This window comes from Henckelia pumila, chromosome 4 (genome assembly GCF_033568475.1).
Source record: "Henckelia pumila isolate YLH828 chromosome 4, ASM3356847v2, whole genome shotgun sequence".
NCBI classification, from domain to species: Eukaryota; Viridiplantae; Streptophyta; class Magnoliopsida; order Lamiales; family Gesneriaceae; genus Henckelia; species Henckelia pumila.
Window position 1 is genome coordinate 154,475,890 of NC_133123.1, and position 23,595 is coordinate 154,499,484.

Consider the following 23,595-nt stretch of genomic DNA (forward strand, 5'->3'; position numbering starts at 1 on the left):
ACCGTCTTGTTGTGCCTGATGTTCCGGAGTTGAGACAGCGTATTCTCCGAGAGGCTCATTGCAGTCGGTTCAGCATTCATCCTGGAGGTCGTAAGATGTACAACGATCTGAAGATTCAGTTTTGGTGGAAGAGAATGAAGAGCGATGTTGCGAGGTTTGTATCTCGGTGTTTGAACTGTCAGCAAGTAAAAGCAGAACGGAAGCGACCAGGAGGTCTGTTGCACAGTTTATCTGTTCCTGAATGGAAGTGGGATCACATTTCCATGGATTTCGTCACGAAGCTACCACGATCCGTTCGAGGATGCGATGCCATTTGGGTTGTGATCGACCGATTGACAAAGTCCGCGTGTTTTATTCCGTACAGGATGACGTATCGTCATGATCAGATGGCTGAGTTGTATGTTAGCAATGTTGTGAGATTGCATGGTGTGCCGAAGTCGATCGTTTCAGACAGAGATCCTAGATTCACTTCTCACTTTTGGCACAGTCTTCAGGGGGCACTTGGTACTCGATTGCATCTGAGTACAGCTTATCATCCTCAGACCGATGGACAGTCAGAGCGGACTATCCAGATGTTAGAGGATATGCTGCGAGCGGTAGTGCTAGACTTTGGCACTAGTTGACAGGATTCTTTGCCTCTTGTCGAGTTTTCTTACAACAACAGCTTCCAAGCGAGTATCGGTATGGCGCCTTTTGAGGCTTTGTATGGTAAGAAGTGTCGATCTCCGTTGTTTTGGGATGACTTGTCCGAGTCACCAGGTTTGGGACCGGAGATGCTTAGAGATATGGCAGAGCAGGTTAAGATCATTCAGACCAGAATGAAGTCAGCTCAAGATAGACAGGCGAAGTATGCGAATGTCAAGCGTAGACCTCTGAGTTTTGATCAGGGAGACCGAGTCTTTCTGAAGATTTCACCTTTCAGAGGCACTGTCAGATTCGGTAAGAGAGGGAAGTTATCTCCGAGATTCATCGGGCCGTACGAGATTCTCAAGAAGATAGGCGATCTTGCCCACAGACTTGCACTTCCTCCGTCTTTATCTGGTATTCACGACGTTTTTCACGTCTCTATGCTGCGAAAGTATCATCCAGATCATTCTCATGTTCTTCAGCCTGACGAAGCCGAGTTAGACGAGACTCTGAGCTACTTTGAGCGACCGATTCAGATCCTTGATCAGAAGGAGAAACAACTCAGAACCAAGTCGATCCCGTTAGTGAAAGTGCAGTGGAGCCATCACGGCGTCAAGGAAGCAACTTCGGAGACAGAATCTGACATGAGGCAGCGATTTTCGGAGTTATTCGGATGACGTGAGTTCTTCTTACTGTCTTTTGTTCTTTATTCTATCTTATGAGTTGTGGTTCTTGTTGATTTCGAGGACGAAATCTCTTCTTAGTGGGGGAGAATTGTAACACCACGTTTTTATCTTAAATGAGTTTATTTGAGTTAATCGGAGATTACAAAGTTCACAAGCCGACTTGATTTTGATCAGGGTCCTTTTTGCAAAAATTGGATTTTTCAGGGACTAAAACGCAAATATTGATTTTTATATATTATCTACAACTTGATTGGATTGAGAATAGTCTTCTCCTTCTTCCTTCTTGCACGCCATCTCCATTGAAGCCGACCCAATGAGTTTCCAAGCTTTGTGATTTCATTCTGAGCTCGATCCGGCCGTTGGAATTTATTTCTGAAGGCAGATTATCGATCACTGCAGCGAGAGCTCCATTATACCGTAAGTTTCTCTACGATCAGATACATTCTAGTTTTTGGATGTCGTTAGAATCGTTCGAGATTCGAGTATGTTGTTCTTGACAGAGTTCTGATCGTTTATTATCTGTCGGTTTTGAATTTGAGCGACGTTCGGAATTGTTATGATTTTTGGAAGCCATTTTCGAAAATATTGATTTTGAGATTTGTTGGTTTTGCCTTGTTTTGGTTGTATTGGCTTTGATATGAGTTGATATCAGTATTGAACTGCTGTCTGCGTTTTCGGTTTGTTCAGTTTATAGCCGTTATGCCGTCGGTTTGAGTTTTGGGGATTTCGAACCATTTTTGAGTTGTTGAACTTGGCTTGTAAGTCGATCATGGAAATTGATCTTTGATTTGTATCTGAACAGATTTGTTTGGAGTTTGTCAAGCCGTGTTAGCAGCATTGTTCGTCAAGAGTTGGACGAAGAACGGTAAAGAGATTACCTTGAACCGTTGCCTTTGTTGTTGAATTGTTCAGTTGTTGATTAAACCTTTTGTTGTAGCTTATCCAGAGTTGGAACTACTGCATTGAAAGGTAAAAGCAGACAACGATAGCGGGATAGCATACTCGGAACAGTTGGTTCTCGAGTTTCCCTTAAAATCACATACTTGCATCTACACTCGTTCTAGCATGAGGAACTTGTGTTTTGTTGTTTTGATTGAGCGTTTGTTATATGGCTATGTTTTATGTTTCTGTTATGCATTCATCTTGAGCCAATCTTGTTTTCAGCGGGCAGAACCGCATTTTTGTTTAGACGTTTGGGAACTATGATTGAGTGGCCTAGGTCGTAGTCATTTCACCTAGTGCTAGCATACTCATTATAGTTGCTCAAAGTCTAGGGGAGTGGGATACGTGGCACCACCTCGATTGGGTGAGTCGGTGAGTCGTTACGTAATCTCACCCTCGGGATCCCAAAAGCACAGCAGCAATCCCTCGTTATCAGATTTGATATCCCGGTTTAAAGACATGCATTTCATTACATCGTTATTGATTTTGTTGTTTTCTTGAAAGCATGTTTATTGTTGTATTACTTGATATGTTGTTTTTTTACGGGGATTATTATTCTCACCGGTTATCCGGTTGTTGCTTTGTTTTGTATGTGTACTTGGCAACAGGTGGGGCAGGACCAAGTCAGCGAAGGCCTGGTTAGCAACAAGAGGGAGAGCTAGTAGTGAGACTCGGTTTAGAAGTCGTGTCAGTATGTCTACCTAGTTGTTTTGGAACATGTTTAGATCTCGAACTTCGTTGTTTATGTTGTATCGATTATGCGAGTCTTATGTTGCATGTTATAGACTGGTTCGTAGTTGATCAACGTTAGCATTTCATGTAATGACTGGAGAAGTTATGTTTTTAATGCATGAATTTGAGTTTGATGTATGGAATAACTTATAGCTTGAGATGCCAAGCTTTTTCTGCTCTGTTCTGTTTCTGCTGCAGGGGGGGGGGGGGCGCCCGAGCTGCAGTTTTTAGCAGCCCGAGCGCGCCCCAGTTCGAGTAATCCAGCAGCGCTGGAGTTTAGGGCACGCTCGAGCGGCAGTTTTTGCCCGCCCGAGCGCACCCCCCTTTTTTTTTAAAAAAAAATTTCTTTCTTACTTTGGTCTTGGATCTTGTATGCTTGATTGTTGTTTAAGCCGAGATTAGTTGTTTAGAACCGAGGTCTCACAAAAGACGTCATGTATTCCAGATAAAGACATAGGAAGAGAGAGTCGATAAGCTAGATTGCCTATCTTCTCGAGAATCTCATACGGCCCAATATATCTCGGAGATAATTTCCCTCGTTTGCCAAATCGAACTGTGCCTCTGAACGGTGAAATCTTCAGAAACACTCTATCTCCCTGATCAAATGATAACGGCCGTCGTCGTACATTTGCATATCTCGTCTCTCTATGCTGCGCTGTTCTCATTCTCTGCTGTATCAATTTCACTTTTTCAGTCATCTGTCTGATCATGTCTGGCCCTAACCCAGGTACCTCAGAAACATCATCCCAATACAAAGGCGATCGACACTTCTTTCCATATAATGCTTCAAATGGTGCCATCTCTATACTCGTCTGATAACTGTTGTTATAAGAAAATTCCACAAGTGGTATAGAATTTTGCCATGTAACACCAAAATCAAGTACTACAGCTCTAAGCATATCCTCAAGCGTCTGAATAGTTGGTTCAGATTGACCGTCAGTTTGAGGATGATAAGCAGTACTCAAATGTAAACGCGTACCTAGAGCTTCCTGTAGACTATGCCAAAAGTGCGAAGTAAACCTCGGATCTCGGTCAGATACAATCGACTTTGGCACACCGTGTAGTCTTACCACTTCTCGAATATAGAGATCCGCCATTTGATCATGACGATAAGTCATTCGATAAGGAATAAAGAACGCAGACTTCGTCAATCTGTCGATGATCACCCAAACAGCATCGCATCCTCGAGATGATCGTGGCAATTTCGTTACAAAGTCCATGGAAATGTGATCCCATTTCCATTCAGAAATCGATAAACTCTGTAATAAGCCACTTGGTTTCTTTCTTTCAGCCTTCACCTGTTGGCAATTCAAACATTTAGATACAAATTCAGTCACATCAAACTTCATTTGTTTCCACCAGTACTGACTCTTCAAATCGTTGTACATCTTTCTGCCTCCAGGGTGAACACTGAAGCGACTACAATGGGCTTCTTTCAAAATATTCTGTCTCAAGTCTGTAATATTGGGAACAACTATTCGGTCATTCACATACAAGATATCATCATCACTAACCTTGTACTCAGACTGATGTCCTGATCGGATCATTTCAATCGATTTATGCACATTTTGATTGGTTTTCTGTGCTTCTTTGATACGAATTAGCAATTCTGGCTCAGCACTGATTGCATACACTCTCATCGGTCTTCTATCTGTCTCAAATACATACCCCGAAATACAACAATCTTCAATCAAATTAGATACACCTATCGTAGACAAGGATAAAACACATACCTTTCTACTTAGGGCATCCGCTGCTGCATTAGATTTTCCCGTATAGTATTTGATTTCACAATCAAAATCCTTCAAAAAATCAAGCCATCGTCGTTGTCTCATATTCAATTCACATTGTGAGAACAGATACTTCAGACTTTTGTGATCAGAAAAGATTTCAAACTTCTTGCCATATAAGTAATGTCTCCGATCTTCAATGCAAAGACAATTGCAGCCAATTCAAGATCATGAATCGGATACCTGACTTCATGTGGTTTCAGTTGTCGAGAAGCATAAGCGACAACATGTCCTTTCTGCATTAAAATACATCCCAAGCCCTGGTGAGAAGCATCACAATAAACAACAAAATCACCAGTACCTGTAGGGATTTTCAAAATCGGCGCTGTAGTCAATCTCTTCTTAAGTTCGATAAAACTCCTTTCACATGCTTCAGACCAAATAAATGGTGCATTCTTCTGTGTAAGCTGTGTAATAGGCTTCGCTATCGATGAAAAATCTCGAATGAAACGACGGTAATAACCAGCTAAGCCCATAAAACTTCGAATTTCTGGCACAGATGTCGGTCTCTGCCAACTGATCACAACTTCAACCTTACTCGGATCCACTGAAATACCATCTCCTGAAATTATATGACCAAGAAAAACAACTCGCTGCAACCAAAACTCACATTTGGATAACTTGGCATACAATTTCTCTTCTCTTAATATTCTCAATACAGTTCGAAGATGATCAGCATGTTCACACAGATTTTTAGAGTATATCAAAATATCATCGATAAAGATAATCACAAAGTCATCTAAATATCTTTGAAATACTCTATTCATCAATCCCATAAAAACTTCCGGTGCATTCGTTAGACCAAAAGGCATGACTATGAATTCATAATGGTCATACCTGGTTCTAAATGCAGTCTTAGGAATGTCTTCGTCTCTAACCCTCAGTTGATGATATCCGGATCGTAGATCAATCTTCGAATATACTGACGATCCCTGCAATTGATCAAATAAATCATCGATACGAGGTAAAGGATAGCGATTCTTTACCGTTGCTTTGTTCAATTGCCGGTAGTCAATACATAATCTCATCGATCAGTCCTTCTTTCTAACAAATAATACCAGAGCACCTCATGGGGATACACTCGGTCTGATATATCCTTTGGCCAAAAATTCTTCAAGTTGGTCCTTCAATTCTTTCAGTTCAATCGGTGCCATTCGATAAGGTGCTTTCGATATCGGTTGTGTACCTGGCATCAATTCAATACCGAAATCTATCTCTCTATACGGTGGCAATCCTGGAATCTCATCAGGGAATATATCTGCAAACTCACTCACCACCGGTATATCAGTCAATTTCGGACTAGACTTCAGCATATCAACTGCATAGATCAAAAATCCCTCTGCTCCCTTCTGTAACAAATCAGTCATAGCAATAACAGATATCAAAGGAATTCTGGCTCGTGATCCCTTACCATAGAACTTCCATTCATCAGTCATATCAGGTCTGAACTTCACAATCTTCTAAAAACAGTCAACTGTGGCTCTGTACTTGGTTAGCATATCGATACCGATTATGCAATCAAAATCAGATAAACCAAGAACGATACAGTCAAGCTCAACTTCATTACCTTCGTACTGTAGTACAGAGTTTCTAACAGACTTCACTGATACTATACCTTTTCCCAACGGTGAAGATATAGACACTACAGTAACTAATGACTCAACAGGTAATGAATACAACGTAACAAATTGTTCAGATATGAAGGTATGCGACACACCAGTATCGAATAAGACATAGGCAGGATAACCAGAAAGAAAACAGTTACCTGCAATCACATCGTCCGGTGCTGCTTGTGCTTGCTCTTCTGTCAATGCAAACACTCGTGCTTGTTGCCTCGGAGGTTGATTCACCTGTTGGAAAACCGTGTTCAGATCAATTGAATCGATACCCGGTGCAGCGAAAGTTTAAAAATTTATTTTTCTTTGATATGAAACAATTTCATATCATGGGTATCAAAACGTTTAACGATTAAATCACACAAGTAAAATAAATAATAATTAATTAAATATTTTACCTCCAATCTCGAAGCGAGATTATGGACACCAACAGAATTTAATCTGCTCTTCTTGTATAACCCGGGAACTGATGAACGAACGTTTCTTCAATCAGGTCCACGAATAGAAAACAAAACCCTCTGATTGACTGCACTAGAAATAAATCAGAAGTTTGTGTAGAGAATAAACAGATATGATCTGTTAATTCAGATTGTAATTTTTCATAAAAATCACAAGCCGAATTTTCTCCGAAAGGGACAGAGGATTTCGAAAATCCCCTTCAAATATTTAGAGTGTAATTTCGAAAATTATAAGACACAATGTGTTTGATTTTCGAACCCAACACCTCTATTTATAGATAATTTCTAGTTATAATTGTATCAGGACTCTAACTCCTTAAAGCCCACAATCCATAACTTAAGCCCAACAAGCCAAGCCCGTTGTTATAGAAATTAATATAAAATTCATCGTGACTCCGATTGATAAACTGATTTCACCAATGTGCACAGAAACCATTTCTGCATCTTTTAGAGTCAAGATAATTTTTCTGAATCCGAATTCAGTGATTTCCAAAAATGCCCATCACTATGTCATTTTAGGAAATTCCACTCCCTTTAGTTGAGAAATCCAATTTCTCTTTCATTAAATTTAACTCTTTAAATTTAACTATCTCTACGGGGTTTAGTAATCCATTACTTGTGTAACCCTCAATGGTTCAGGAATACAGCTAGCCGTGGGCTCACAACTCCTTGTGACTCGGAACAACAATTTCCGACTTACCCAACGAATCATGGTAAGAGCGTCTAGCAACATTGCCCCATGATTCCCAGGTATTACTGATAGTGCCTGCAAGAACCAGTAGATTTTGGTTAGCGTACAGTACGGTCCCTTCAACCAAATATCCCGATCGAATCAACAACCATTGGTACATCGAGAGTCGTTCGAGATTCGATAACTATGCATAACATCTTGGAGATCTATTAGTGACATCGCATGTGTTACTAGGATAACCATTAACCTAAAACACATCATGTACTCTGGCCAAAGATTCGTCACACTAATATCTCCTCAGATCGCATAGGATATCCACACTCGCAAGTATGTGGTGAATCCTTGACAACAAAGCATTGACTCCTATATGCGTCGTAACTATACCCAATCCCAACACCTGATGACCCCCATAGAGTCGGTAAACGAGTCAAAGCACAGTACTAGCATATAGAGTCTCAATGATGTTTCAAGTAATAAGGACTAATGGTGTACAACCAAAAACGCGGACTTTATCCACTCGATAAGTGATAACCACTTGGAAAGTCCGAATAGGGTAGTTCGATCATTTATCATATGAATATCCATTTGCATGCTTCGAACATCTCTATGTTCCCTACCAATGAAACGTGGTACTTTGCATCGCAAATTCTAGTCTCAAACTCGAGCGATCCTTATCCTTATTTTCGGACGGCTCAATCGACTAGGAACTGTTTAGAATATACAGTGACTATAAGATGTGTTTCATGATAGTCAACTCCATGTACTACCACATCTTACATACACTATAGTATATTCAAGGTCTTTATCAAAACAACAATAGTATATCACAATATAACAATATGAAGAAAGATAAAGTCATTGCCATTAATAAAATGTAAATTATATTAAACAAAGATTGTTTACACAAAGAGTCATAAAAGCCCTTAGCCACAAGTTGGCTATCCGGGCACCCACTCTTTCAATCTCCCACTTGCCCTAAAGCCAACTAGTCATATTACGTAATCCCATTGCTTCGCGATGTTTGTCAAACAATGGTCCTGGCAAGGGCTTCGTAAGCGAATCAACGATATTGTCTGCAGAGGCCACTCTCTCGACTGTAATTTCTCCTCTTTCCACGATCTCCCGGATGATGTGGTATTTCCTCAGTATGTGTTTGGATCTTTGATGAGACCTTGGTTCCTTTGTCTGAGCAACGGCACCAGTGTTGTCGCAGTACACCGGGACTGGACCAACAGATTCTGGAATCACACCCAACTCTTGGATGAATTTCCTTATCCAAACCGCCTCTTTAGCAGCAGCTGATGCTGCAATGTATTCTGCCTCAGTGGTGGAATCCGCTGTGGTGTCTTGCTTGGAACTCTTCCAAGAGACAGCACCGCCATTGAGCACGAATACAAATCCAGAGGTTGATTTCGAGTCATCCACGTCACATTGGAAGCTAGAGTAGGTGTAGCCTTCCAACTTCAATTCTCTTCCTCCATAAACCATGAACACATTCTTAGTCCTTCGCAAGTACTTAAGAATATCCTTCACGGCTTTCCAATGCATTTGACCGGGATTGGCTTGATATCTGCTCGTGACGCTCAGAGCATAGGCCACATCCGGTCTGGTAGATATCATCCCATACATGATACTACCAATGGCTGACGCATATGGTATGTGTGTCATCTTTTCTATCTCTTCGTCAGTCTTGGGACACATAGACTTGGATAAAGAAACTCCATGACACATAGGTAGATGTCCTCTCTTGGACTCATCCATTGAAAACCTTTTCAATATAGTGTCGATGTAGGTTGCTTGAGTGAGTCCTATCATTCTCTTAGATCTATCTCTATAGATCTGTATCCCTAGAATATAGGATGCCTCACCCAAATCCTTCATCGAGAATCTACCTGATAACCATATCTTTGTTGACTGCAACATCCCTACGTCATTCCCAATGAGTAGGATGTCATCAACATAAAGTACTAAGAATGTTACCGCATCCTTAACTATTTTCTTGTACATGCATGGTTCCTCCGGGTTCTTGATGAAACCAAAATCCTTTATTGTTTCATCAAATTTCTGGTTCCAACTTCTTTATGCTTGTTTTAGACCATAAATTGATCTCTGAAGCTTGCATACCTTATGCTCGCTTCCCATGGAGGTGAATCCTTCAGGCTGCATCATATAGATTTCTTCCTTAATGTTTCTATTAAGAAATGCAGTCTTCACATCCATTTGCCATATCTCATAGTCATACCATGCTGCTATGGCAATTAGGATTCTTATGGACTTGAACATTGCGAATGGTGAAAAAGTTTCATCATAGTCAACTCCTTGTCTTTGAGTATAACCTTTTGCCACCAATCGTGCCTTGTAGGTCAATACCTTTCCATCAGGCCCAAGCTTTCTCTTGTAGATCCATTTGCACACAATTGGAACAATTCCATCGGGAGGATCTACTAAAGACCAAACTTGGTTAGAATGCATCGAATCTATTTCCGATTGCATAGCTTCAAGCCATAAATTTGAATCCGCATCAGAAATTGCTTCCTTGAAGTTTCTTGGATCACATCCAATGTCGGGTTCACTTTGATCCCCTTCAAGAAGAAGACCATATCTAATAGGAGGCCTAGAAGTCCTCTCGGATCTTCTAGCAATAGGCGTGTCTTGTGATGATTCTTGAGGTGTAGGATCGTTAATTTGTATTTCGGGTTCTTCGCGAATTTCTTCGAGTTTCATCATCTTGCCTTTCTTATCCAATAAGAATTCCTTCTCCAAGAAGGTGGCATTCCTTGAAACAAACACCTTTGTTTCAGCAGGATGATAGAAATAATATCCGATTGAATTCTTCGGATACCCCACAAAATAACATAAGATGGATCGACTATCCAACTTATCTCCCACTGTCTGCTTCACGTAAGCAGGACATCCCCAAATCCTCAAGTACGAATACTTAGGAGCTTTGCCATTCCATAACTCGTATGGTGTTTTATCTACTGCTTTAGTGTGAACGTTGTTCAACAACAAAACCGCCGTTTCAAGCGCGTAGCCCCAAAACGATGGTGGGAGCTCAGTGAAGCTCATCATGGATCGAACCATGTCCAACAAGGTTCTATTACGACGCTCCGAAACACCATTCAGCTGTGGTGTTATAGGAGGAGTCCACTGAGAGAGAATCCCATTCTCTTTTAGATAGTCCAAAAACTCGGCACTTAAGTATTTTCCACCACGATCCGATCGAAGTGCCTTAATACTTTTGCCTAGTTTGTTTTCTACTTCAGCCTTGAATTCTTTGAACTTTTCAAATGCTTCAGACTTATATTTCATTAAATATAAATACTCATACCTTGAATAATCATCAGTAAAGGTAATGAAGTAGGTGTGGCCAAATTGAGTACCAATTCTAAATGGACCACAAACATCTGTATGGATCAAATCCAACAGATTTTGACTACGCTCAGGTTTCCCCTTGAATGGAGATTTAGTCATTTTTCCTTTCAGGCAGGATTCACAAGTAGGTAGAGAGTTAATATCAGATATATCAAACATGCCCTCTCCCACTAGCTTGTTCATCCTCCTTGAGAAAATATGACCTAGCCTAGCATGCCAAAGATTTGCCGGGTTTTGACTATCGTTTTTCCTTTTATTTGTTTTTACCGGTTTATCGACATAATTCATTGAAACGTCTTTTAATTTTAAGTTATATAGATCGTTTTCAAGTTGTCCATTTCCAATCAAACATTCATTCTTGTAAATATTGCAAATCTCATTCACAAAATTGCAAGAATAACCATCTCTATCAAGCATAGAAATAGAAATAATGTTTTTGACCAAATCCGGAACATATGAAACATCTCTCAAAAATAACTTAAAATTGTTCTGCAAAACTAAATAAATGTTTCCTATAGCTTTGGCTTCGATTCTAGAACCATTCCTGAGCCTTAGCTGGGTCTCACCCATCCTTAGCTTATTACTTCTTGTCATCATTTGCAACTCATTGTAAATGTGAGATCTATATCTGGTATCCAATACCCAAGAAGTAGTAATAAGTAAAACATTTATTTCAATGTAAAACATACCCTTTGCAGTTCTCAACAGCTCGAGGTATTCTTTGCAGTTACGTTTCCAATGACCGGGTTTCTTGCAGTAATGGCAAACTTGTTTAGACTTGTCGAATTTTGCATGTAACATTTGGCCTTGAGATCATGGTCCAACCATTTCTTTAGTTCAGCCAACCTTTCGGCAGTTACATCATCCGAGGCTGTTTTCGGAGAAGCCTTTTCTAACACTTAGAAAATCTTTTCCGAACTCAGGACAATCTTAACTTATTGAACCATCCTGTATAGATTGCGCCAGAAAGTTTGTTTTGTTCGAGAATTGAAACATGTGGATTACGAATTCATTGTAATGAAATACTGAGATGAAACAGACAATAATCGATGATTTGTTTAATAATTTACTAAGACATAAAATATGGCGAATTTTATTTTATGAATCACACTCCCACTATTTTGACGATTTCACCACCCTCTAGTGAAAACGAGAAACATTTTCTTTAGTGGGAACATGGAGTCCAATTGACAAACTATAGTCCCGAATAATATCAGCCAACCATAATTTTCAAAAGGTAGAGCCCAATTACTTCCAAAGTAACCGCCATGTTTTTACCTCATGTCCAATAAGGGCCCAATAATATGACGCCGTTTATTGTGACATGTCAAGATGACCCATCAATATTAAGTTGTGATGGACGGTCGCCATGTGGATCCCACAATAATATGAGCCGATCCCATGGGAGTTCCACCCAACTTACAACATTTGTCGATCCAATGTACAGCTTTTCAACGAACGGGCCCCCCCCCAATAATATGAGCCGGACCATATCCGCGGGTAGCATCTCATACATTGATCGTTGAAGAAAGGTAGGAAAATTTAAACAATATTTAAATTCCCTTTTATGAATCTTGATATAAATTTTAAATCATATTTAAAATGAGGGATTTTTAATTTTGAAAATTTGTCTCATCATTCATTTTTATGTATGCTTGCGGGATTCATACAATTTGTTCTAAACATGCATACATCAATAATATCATATATTATTTAAGGATTATCGATCCCATTATCTATTCGACCCGTGGTTGCCAATCACGAGTCTAAGTCCAATCCTAGGTAATATGCAGGTATGCAATGCAATCCTATTATATTGAGCTTCCAATTTACATTTCTTCAGTCTTCATTGTCTGCTGGGCCCACCATTTCTTCAAATCTTTGTCTCCCACTAAGTCTAATAAATTTACAATAAATTTTGATGACAAATATGGGATACATTTGTAGGGGTGGGAACGGGCCATAAACCAGGCCCACTTTTACTACATATGACAATCATATTGGGCTATAAACCAAGCCCATTAATAAACACCAACAACAATAAGACAAATGTAAATTCCTAACATACACCTACAAAATTGGTTATGGCAATCGATTATCCCATTATCCAATTTTAAATTCAAAATTTAAATAATTGGATAAACATGTTGTGGCATCATAATTTAAAAGATAAAATCATATTTTATCTTATCCATCCATAAGATCACATCTTATCATCAATTGTACCAAAATAATCAATTTTCAAAATTCAATTTAACGGATAAAATATTTAAATTTTCCAAAAATTCAAATTTATCCAAAAATCAATTTTAAAAATTTTGGACTCGAACAATTCGATCCGATGCCTCGTGATCTTATCAAAAACATTTTTCGATCGGATCAAACACTAGAATTTCAAAAATTCAAAATTTTCAAAAATCAATTTTTAATTTTTCCGGGCATCCCGGGACAATCCCGGGCAGCCCGTGCCCTGACCGGGCGCGGGCTGGGCAGCCCGCCGCTACCCAGGGCAGCGCCACATCGCTGCCCAGCGCTGCCCTGCGCAGCGCCCAGCGTTGCGCTGCCCTTGGGCATCGATCCAATCGCTGCCCTTTTTTTCTTGCCCGTCAGAAAAATAAAATTTTTGATTTTTTTAAAAATATGTTTTGTTTCAAAAACCCGAGGCCAAAAATTTTTGTACAATCGATTAATTTAATCGTTTGATCTGAGCAACCTGGCTCTGATACCACTGTTGGAAATCCGTGTTCAGATCAATTGAATCGATATCCGGTGCAGCGGAAGTTTAAAAATTTATTTTTCTTTGATATGAAACAATTTCATATCATGGGTATCAAAACGTTTAACGATTAAATCACACAAGTAAAATAAATAATAATTAATTAAATATTTTACCTCCAATCTCGAAGCGAGATTATGGACATCAACAGAATTTAATCTGCTCTTCTTGTATATCCCGGGAATTGATGAACGAACGTTTCTTCAATCAGGTCCACGAATAGAAAACAAAACCCTCTGATTGACTGCACTAGAAATCAATCAGAAGTTTGCGTAGAGAATAAACAGATATGATCTGTTAATTCATATTGTAATTTTTCATAAAAATCACAAGCCGAATTTTCTCCGAAAGGGACAGAGGATTTCGAAAATCCCCTTCAAATATTTAGAGTGTAATTTCGAAAATTATAAGACACAATGTGTTTGATTTTCGAACCCAACACCTCTATTTATAGATAATTTCTAGATATAATTGTATCAGGACTCTAACTCCTTAAAGCCCACAATCCATAACTTAAGCCCAACAAGCCAAGCCCGTTGTTATAGAAATTAATATAAAATTCATCGTGACTCCGATTGATAAACTGATTTCACCAATATGCACAGAAACCATTTCTGCATCTTTTAGAGTCAAGATAATTTTTCTGAATCCGAATTCAGTGATTTCCAAAAATGCCCATCACTATGTCATTTTAGGAAATCCACTCCCTTTAGTTGAGAAATCCAATTTCTCTTTCATTAAATTTAACTCTTTAAATTTAACTATCTCTACGGGGTTTTAGTAATCCATTACTTGTGTAACCCTAAATGGTTCAGGAATACAGCTAGCCGTGGGCTCACAACTCCTTGTGACTCGGAACAACAATTTCCGACTTACCCAACGAATCATGGTAAGAGCGTCTAGCAACATCGCCCCATGATTCCCTAGGTATTACTGATAGTGCCTGCAAGAAACAGTAGATTTTGGTTAGCGTACGGTACGGTCCCTTCAACCAAATATCCCGATCAAATCAACAACCATTGGTACATCGAGAGTCGTTCGAGATTCGATAACTATGCATAACATCTTGGAGATCTATTAGTGACATCGCATGTGTTACTAGGATAACCATTAACCTAAAACACATCATGTACTCTGGCCAGAGATTTGTCACACTAATATCTCCTCAGATCGCATAGGATATCCACACTCGCAAGTATGTGGTGAATCCTTGACAACAAAGCATTGACTCCTATATGCGTCGTAACTGTACCCAATCCCGACACCTGAACCCCCATAGAGTCGGTAAACGAGTCAAAGCACAGTACTAGCATATAGAGTCTCAATGATGTTTCAAGTAATAAGGACTAATGGTGTACAACCAAAAACGCGGACTTTATCCACTCGATAAGTGATAACCACTTGGAAAGTCCAAATAGGGTAGTTCGATCATTCATCATATGAATATCCATTTGCATGCTTCGAACATCTCTATGTTCTCTACCAATAAAACGTGGTACTCTGCATCACAAATGCTAGTCTCAAACTCGAGCGATCCTTATCCTTATTTTCGGACGGCTCAATCGACTAGGAACTGTTTAGAATATACAGTGACTATAAGATGTGTTTCATAATAGTCATCCCCATGTACTACCACATCTTACATACACTATAGTATATTCAAGGTCTTTATCAAAACAACAATAGTATATCACAATATAACAATATGAAGAAAGATAAAGTCATTGCCATTAATAAAATGTAAATTATATTAAACAAAGATTGTTTACACAAAGAGTCATAAAAGCCCTTAGCCACAAGTTGGCTATCCGGGCACCCACTCTTTCATCACCGTCTGACCTCCTCCTCTACTCGGTGCTGCAGGCTGTGGTTGAAAAGAGTGAACAGAAGATGTAGATTGACCTACCGGTCTCGATGATCCCGCACCATGTGCACCCTCAGATCCTCGTTGTGGATACACTCGTGCAAAATGTCTCATCTTGTTGCAAATGTGGCAGCTTCCAAATACACCTCGGCATTGTTCATTGGTATGGCGTCCACCACACTTGGTGCAATACACATCAGACTTCTGTCCAGCCTTAGACTGTCGGGAACTACTTGAACTCGAAGAGCTACTACCACCAGATCTCTTGAACTGTTTACTCTGGCCCTTGAAGAAGTTTTTCTTTCCACTGCTGCTACCTCGAGCTTCAAATCGAGGTGGCGGTGGAATCTGTGGCTGCTCTTGGGACTGTCTCACTGGCTGTGGCACAAACTGTGCTCCTCGTTGTTTCAGTATCCCTGCTTCCGCACCCTTTGCTCGATTTAGAGCATCGGCAAAGGTATTCGGTCTTCCCGAATTCACAAGTGTAAACACATCAGGATTCAAGCAATTGATAAATTGATCGGCTTGAGCTTCATCACTAACAACAATATGTGGAGCAAACTTCAACAAGCTGGTGAATTTGGCAACATATTCTTCGATATTTAACTGTCCCCGTTGTAGACTTGCAAACTCTGCTCCTTTGTCCTTGCGATAAGACACAGGAAAGAAACGCTGATAGAAAGCAGTTTGAAATACAGACCAGGTAATAACAGTACCTTGGTTTTCCAATGCTTTCTTCGTCGCTATCCACCAACTCTTGGCAAGGCCATGCAGTTGATGAATAACCAGTCTCACACGACGATCATCTGAATAGTCAATAGACTCGAATAACTGCTCAATATCTTCCAGCCAATTCTCACATTCCACAGCATTCTCAGTTCCTTGCAACTTCGGTGGTTGGAATGATTGGAATCGTTTCAGAAGTTTCTCCATCGGATTAGCATCACTAAACTCATCAGTAGACGTACTACCCTGTCCATGTTCAGACACTGTCACTGGGACCTGTGCAGCATTCGTCTGTTCAGGCTGATTCATAGCCAACGTCTGTCTAACTCTCGGTACTGGTCGGGGAGGCATATCTGATAATCAAACATATTAGTGTACAGTTCAATCTCAATTACAACAAGTCTGTTGCAGTCCACATTGCCTTCATAAAAGATCGAGTTTCGATTCATCCTCATAATACATGCTAGTACTTCAATCAAATAACCAGATAGCATGTAATTCAAACCATTGTATAGCATATTCTTCGCAAATTATCACAGCATCATGTGACAATTTAATATCTGTAATCAATCAATCATATACCATACAATTATGAAAGCAATAAATAAATCAGAATATAAGACTCGATCTACCCCGCTCATCTAATCTCAGTCCAAGAAACTTATGCTCTGATACCACCTGTTGTGGGGACCTCGGGTTGCTAATCTCATCTTAGGGAAATTAATGAACAATTAACATTCATTAAACATCAATTAAGAAACCAAGAGCCAAGTAAAAATTTTTTTTTTTTTAAAATTCAGTGTCTCGCTCGATCGGGGAAAAACACCCGATCGAGCGAGCACAATTGCTCAGCTCTCGGATGGAAGTATAATTTGGCCTCGCTCAATCCGTCAACTTTTGCGGATCGAGCGAGCCAAAAACTCAAATCCTCTGTCCGCAAATTACAGGGCTCGCTCGATCCGTCAACTTCTGCGGATCGAGCGGCCTCCAAATTCCAGAAATTCTGCAGAACTAGTTTTGCTGTCATGGCTTGCATTTTGGCACAATTCAACATCAATCAAAGATACTAACATGATATAACTTCCATAAACATACATATACTCATAAATCAAGTCTTGAGCATAATAAACTAGCTTTTACAACTTCAACTAGATCACAAACTACTCAAAACATAAGATTACACAACTTGTTTCAAAGTTCTTCCAACATATCATGTTAAGTGTTCTGTCATGCTTTCCATACTTCTAAGTAAATCTACAACCCGAGTCCTCACGTGCTAGACTCTCTCCCAACTGTCAATGACGTCGATGACTAGCTCCTGCCCCTTCTGTTGTCATGCACACATACAAAACAAGATAACAGCCGGATAAACTCCGGTGAGATACAATTCTCAGTATAACCAACATATAAAAAGCGTTAAATAAATCATCTTGACTCTATTTAAACTCAACTCAACAAATAGAGTAAATTAATGCTTCAAATACGAATTGATTCACATAACTTCAAGGCCATCAAGATTCATAACTGATCTTGACATGGATATCCATCTAACGAGTTCGTAACCGACTCGCAAATAAGGTTAACAGCAACCTTGGCATAGAATCAATTCAATATAGCATCATATCAACTCGAATATAAAGATCCACTACCTGAGATGGATCGACAACATCACAATCAAATCAAAAACATAAACAAGTATGTGGTTTTTGCGGGCCAACTCAAGATTTGTCATTCTTGAGTTTCAAAGTCCCTACTTCGCGATGTCATCATTATACCTTCGTTTATTGAGGTTTTGAACTCTTCAAATCTGTGAGATATAAACAAAATACATATATAAATAAATCTATCATTTCAGAAACGAGTCAAAACCATCAAGAATTCATCAATCAATCGCATTTCAAACCTCAACTCTTTCTTCGTTAGTTTAAGTCAGCGTCTTGTGTCGTTTAGCCTTCAAATTCAACTGAAATTGAAGAATAAAAATTATATAACATTCACATCATCAAGATAACAACTTCAGCTCAGATATAGGCTATCAAAACGATCCAAAACCTCGAATCGACGGCGTAGCGATTCAAAATCGGTAACCGACGTAATCCCGAAATCATTTCTTTTATTCAAACCATGTGTACGTGCTCTCAATCAAGAAAACCAGCTGATATAATCTTCAAAACCTCAGCACAAACAGCCATAAAAATCATAAAACATGCTAGCATCAAGATTCAACATAATAACATAAGCTCTTCATCCGGTTTCGAAAATAGAAACGATACAAACTCAAAAACATGATCAATGATTCAAAATCTGATATCTGCCCTTTATTGATTTCGAAATCCATATAACACAACATAAAACTTACACGAAATCGAAGCACTCGTTGTAAGGATTCCAGAACACTTTACGGAATCAAAATCGGATAACCGGAGCAAAAGTTACGGCAATTCGAAAATCATGAAATCAAACCAAAGCGAAGGAAATCGACTTCTCTGCTCAAATTCTGAATTCCTTAGATAATAACACGTATTCATGCTGAGTGTTAGAATTAGAATCTGATAACTTTCAAGCATAATTGCAGTTTAGTCCCTTAAGTCTTTAATATTTGCAATTTAGTCCTCGACCCTTATTTTAATTCAATTTCAATCCTAAATAATTTAAGAATATTAGAATTTAAATCAAAACTCTAAATATTCCCAAATTAAATATACTCGGATTAAAATCAAATTAAATTCGGATTAATATTAATTAATCCCGGGCCTTACAAGTTGTCTTCCAGATTTATCGGTCCGTTTGAGATCTTGGAGAGCATTGGCGATTTAGCGTATCGGCTAGCCTTGCCACTGTATCTGTCCAGTATTCATGACGTGTTCCACGTATCTCTGTTGCGACGGTATGTGGCAGATCAATCTCATATTCTATAGTCGTCTGAAGTTCAGGTGGATAAGGATTTGACTTATGTTGAAAGGCCTATTCTTATCCTGGATCATAAGGATAAGGTCTTGCGGAACAAAGTCATTTCTTTGGTTTTAGTTCAGTGGCAGCGTCGAGGCGCTGAAGAGGCCACCTGGGAGCTTGAGAGCAGGATGCGTTCAGAACATCCTGAGTTGTTTTGATTTTCGTTTTTTGAGTTGTATTCAGTTATGAACTCTGTAAATGCTACTTTTGAATAAAAGTATGTTTCTGTTTATTGTTCGACATTCAGTACTTAAGATCTGATTTCGAGGACGAAATATCTTAAGTGGGGGAGAATGTAGTAGCCCGTACCCAGTTTTAGTGGGTAATTGTTGATTAATCCAATAAACAGGATTAAGGAAGTCCTAGATGGATTAACAAGAGTCGGAAATGGATTCAGAACGCTCGATAATGGCTAGAGGGTTGTCGGGTTCGGAGGCTCCGTTGGCGAGTTCGAATGGCCCGAAGAGGGTTCGGACGCTCCGAACGTGCTGCCGACAGACGTCATGGATGACGTGTAGTGACCCTTACCTGGATCACCTACTAAGCAGAACTTAGGCATGCAATTAACTTAATTAAACGGATATCAGAATAAAGCTGCGAAAACCATAAACAATATACAATCCCAAGGCAAGGAATCTGTAAATACCCAAAAATAATACAGCCCAATCGAACAGTTGTATCAATCCAATAACAACAGAATAAAACCTAGGCGAAGCTCCAGCTGGCCAACCACTGCCTATCCCCTCTTGGATCCACCCGCCTCGTCCAATCGCAAACCTGCCTCATGGAATAGGGTGTCCAGAAACACAGAGTACGAGACGTGAGCATAAAACGCTCAGTACGAGAGTATGAGTATACATGCATGCAAAGTGAACTCCCTATAACTCGAGGTCAAGGATCAGATAACAGAGACAGACCGGGCCCTGGTATGTAGCACGTTGTGCCGTCGCTTCAGGAGGTGGCTCCCATACCATAATACCAATGGATTTACCGGACTCAAATCCATGGAAGTCCATCCACTAATAGGATAGGGTACAACCCTACTAATAGACATCTCGAAGGAGATAGCTCAGTATGCAAATGAATGCAGCATAAATCAATGACATATAAATCATGCAGTCACATAATACATGCATACTCAGTCAGGATATCTCGAACAGTACTTTCGTACCTCAAATCAGTGCAAGCTCTACCAACTCTAGGTCCATGCCTATAGTCTGCTCTACACTGCCAAATGATACTACTATCATTATAGTGCTCTAAAAGCCTTAACTAAGCTATTGCATACTCCTAAATATTTATAGGAAGCAAAAGCTATACCTTTGTCCGTCGTTAGCCCTTTGATGTCGATGCCTCCAGAACTTGGGCACAACTCCGCTACAACTATCGAACGCATCGCCAACCCCCGGGTCAAGCCTATGAAGACTAGAACTACTCAAATATGCCTGGAATAGATAGGGATTATCTGAATTGGCAAATGAAAGTGAAGCCTCGGCCTTCTATTTATAGACATCGATCGGAACCTCCGATCCTCGATCGGAATGTCCAATCCTGCCATCGGAGCTTTCGAAGATCCTCATCTGCCACGTGTCAAAATATCACTGGTTGACTTCGGATAGGGGCGATCGGAGCTTCCGATCCTAATCGGAGCTTCCGATCCTGCCACATGTCATGCCTGACGTAATACCATCGGAGCTTCCGATCCTGCATCGGAGCTTCCGATCTCGATCGGAACGTCCGATCCTGCATCGGAGCTTCCGATCCGTCCGGTACCCAATTTGTTTAATTAGCGTTGATTAATCCTTTAATCACTGATTTTTGGTACGGGCTACTACATGACGTCATTTTGCTGACGTAAGCAATGACATGTTATCGGGTTCGGACGACCCGAAGTCTAGATCGGACGACCCGATCATGTTCGGACGGCCCGAACTCCGTCTATAAATAGGAGGGCCGAGATTCATTTTGAAGTGCACCATTCACCTCTTCTCTCTCTATTCATTAGTCTTTCAGCTTAGATCTAGGGCATTCTAGGCATCCCGTGGGGAATCCAAAAGTGGCGTAGCGATCCAGGCGTCGCAGCGGAGCTGTGGTCTAGTTTTGAGGCAATGACAGCAAAGGGCTGACGACGGATGAAGGTATAGCTTTTGCTTCCTAAAAATATTTAGGAGTATATTATAGCTTAGTTAAGGCTTTTAGAGCACTATAATGATAGTAGTATCATTTGGCAGTGTAGTGCGGACTATAGGCGTGGACATAGAGCTGGTAGAGCTTGCTTAGCATTTGAGGTACGAAAGTACTGTTCGAGATATCCTGACTGAGTATGCATGTATTATGTGACTGCATGATTTATATGTCATTGATTGTCATTGATTTATGCTGCATACATTTGCATATTGAGCTATCTCGTTCGAGATGTCTATAGTAGGGTTTTACCCTATCCTGTTAGTGGTTGGACTTCCATCAATTTGGGTCCGTCATATCCACTGGTATTTCGGTATGGGAGCCAGCTCCTGAAGCGACGGCACAGCGTGCTACATACCAGGGCCCGGTCTGTCTTTGTTATCTAATCCTTGACCTCGAGTCTGTAGGGAGTTCACTTTGCATGCATGTATACTCATACTCTTGTGTTGAGCATTTTATGCTCACGTCCCGTACTCTGTATTTCTGGACACCCTATTCAATGAGGCAGGTTTGTGATTGGATGAGGCGGGTGGATCCAAGAGGGGCTAGGCAGTGGTTGGCCAGCTGGAGCTTCGCCTAGGGTTTCTTTTGTATTGGGTTGATACAGTTATTCGATATGGTTGTATAACTATTCGGTTATTTACATATTCCTTGCATTGGGATTGTAGTATTTGTACTGATTCCGCAGCTTATTCTGATTTTCTGTTAATTAAGTTAATTTCATGTCTAAGTTCTGTTTAGTAGGTGATCCAGTAAGGGTCACTACATGTAGCCTGCAAACAGACCCATGAATGCCCAGAGAGATAGCAAAGTTGTCATCATCTCCCCTCGGTTCGAAAGAGAAAAGAATCCAAGTGCAGCAAAGATCATTGTAAATAGAATCGTCCCAAATATCTGAACACCGGTGCCAACATAAACACAAAGCAAATCTGAGTTTGTAAGAGGCTTGAAAATGTCCCCAAGAACTTCCTTATTCAATTGGTCGTCCTTGGAGACGTCACAAGGCGTAATAATATTCGCCGACATTAACAAGTGAAAATTAACAGCAATAAGCGAAATGATGAATGAGAAACAATAAACCTGATCATCAAGCATATAAAGATAAGCATCCGCTCTAGAAGCCTATTTGATCCGACTATCCTGAAACTCTACATCATAGGTGAAAGTAATTTCCTTGTCATTTTCAACTTCAAGATGAGAATCATTGCTAGTTAAAGTGCAGTTTGTCAACCTCAGCTTCTCATTCTTACACTCATATCCATGCTTTACACTGAATGGTTTGGCCTTAAATCCTACAATTTTAGCCACATTAGTTTCTTCACCCTTGTGATACTTTAAAATGAATTCCAAGTGGTTGTTGATGAAATACTTTTTGCTCCAGTTTTCCACCATACTGCACTTTCACTCCAACCGGGAAACCACGATGATACACCGAGGAATCCGTATTATAATATGATCTGTTGTATGGCACAACTAGAGGGAGATTATCCAATACCATGTTCACTTGGTATTCGTCATCAATCCTCTGTTTCAACTCCTTCACATCTTTGGAATTAAGGATGGTCCGACAAACAACATGGCACATTTGTGGTTCTCCAATCTTGAACTCATAGGGAGAGATGGCAGGGCGAGCACTGCGAAGAAATTTCCCCGGGTCCTTCCTGTCGTCTAAAATTTTCTTTGGTATGCAGTAAGGGAGAGAATAATAGGAATATGGAAACTGAGTTTCACTGAGGTCAATCCCTGCACTTCCACCGTCAGAGGATCACCGTTGGAAAAATCTTTGGGACCGCCGGTGCCGAGAAGAAGTGAGACGTGAAAGCTGAGCATGATGCAACCATATGCGAAGACATAGAAGTACATCCAATCAGCTCTGGGCATTTTCTCAATGCAATCCATTTTCCCGTTTCATTAAAATGTCAAGAAGATGATCAAGGATTGAATAAAGTCTCTCTGTGTGTATACTATAGAAGGATATTGTGGAATAGGAGAGAAGAGGAAACTGAAATATAAGCAAGAATCCCAACGGAGAGAAAAACTGGGAGATATATATCTTTTTTTGAGACATTCTAAACCGACACTTTCCTAGAGTTATTTGCGGCTTTTTTTTTTCTATGCAAAATTTATTAAAAACAAATTCAATATTATTAAACAACAAAGTGAGTAAAATTCTCGA

General features: G+C 40.0%; 1 pseudogene; it reads right to left on the reverse strand.

The window, feature by feature from the left end:
- LOC140862133 (transmembrane 9 superfamily member 9-like) overlaps positions 1–23,318 on the reverse strand; it is a 41,522-nt pseudogene extending 18,204 nt beyond the window's left edge.
- Positions 23,319–23,595: the final 277 nt, after the last annotated feature.